A 619-nucleotide genomic window follows, 5' to 3' on the forward strand; every position below is an offset into this window, starting at 1 on the left:
AGACAGGCATTACTTCAGAAAACACAAACATTTTTAAAAATATATATCTTTTACAACTTTTTTGAAATAAAATTACATTTTTTACCATCATATATATATTCAGAAACTACATGATATTATATTTTTTTGGAGTATTTCAAACTATAAAAATCAAATTGTCGACTTTATAGTATAGTTTATTATTTATAATTAGGTACTTAAAGTTTAGATGACCCACACAGCATAAAAATATTTTCAGGAAAATAAAATATATTAAAAAGTTGCTTAAATAATTACGAAATATTTATAAAATATTATTAGTCAAATATTCATTATCTAACCACTTTAAAACATTCACAAAATATTATCATTTCCCAAATGCGCTGTGTGGTGAGTGGAAAGGTAATAGACCAACATTTTGCGGGACACCCCTAGCTTAGCTGCGTAGCTGTAGGAACCTATACAGTATACACCCTGATCATTTAAATATTAAATCCATATGCCTAAATGATAAACTATAGTCAAAAATTCAATTATTACATAATTATCGAAGCACTCCGGAAAATATTCTGCTTCGGAAAAAGGAAATTAAATTGTATATTATTTATATGTTATGTTATGTCATTAACAATAACTAAAA

This window comes from Acyrthosiphon pisum, chromosome A1, assembly GCF_005508785.2.
Source record: "Acyrthosiphon pisum isolate AL4f chromosome A1, pea_aphid_22Mar2018_4r6ur, whole genome shotgun sequence".
NCBI lineage: Eukaryota > Metazoa > Arthropoda > Insecta > Hemiptera > Aphididae > Acyrthosiphon > Acyrthosiphon pisum.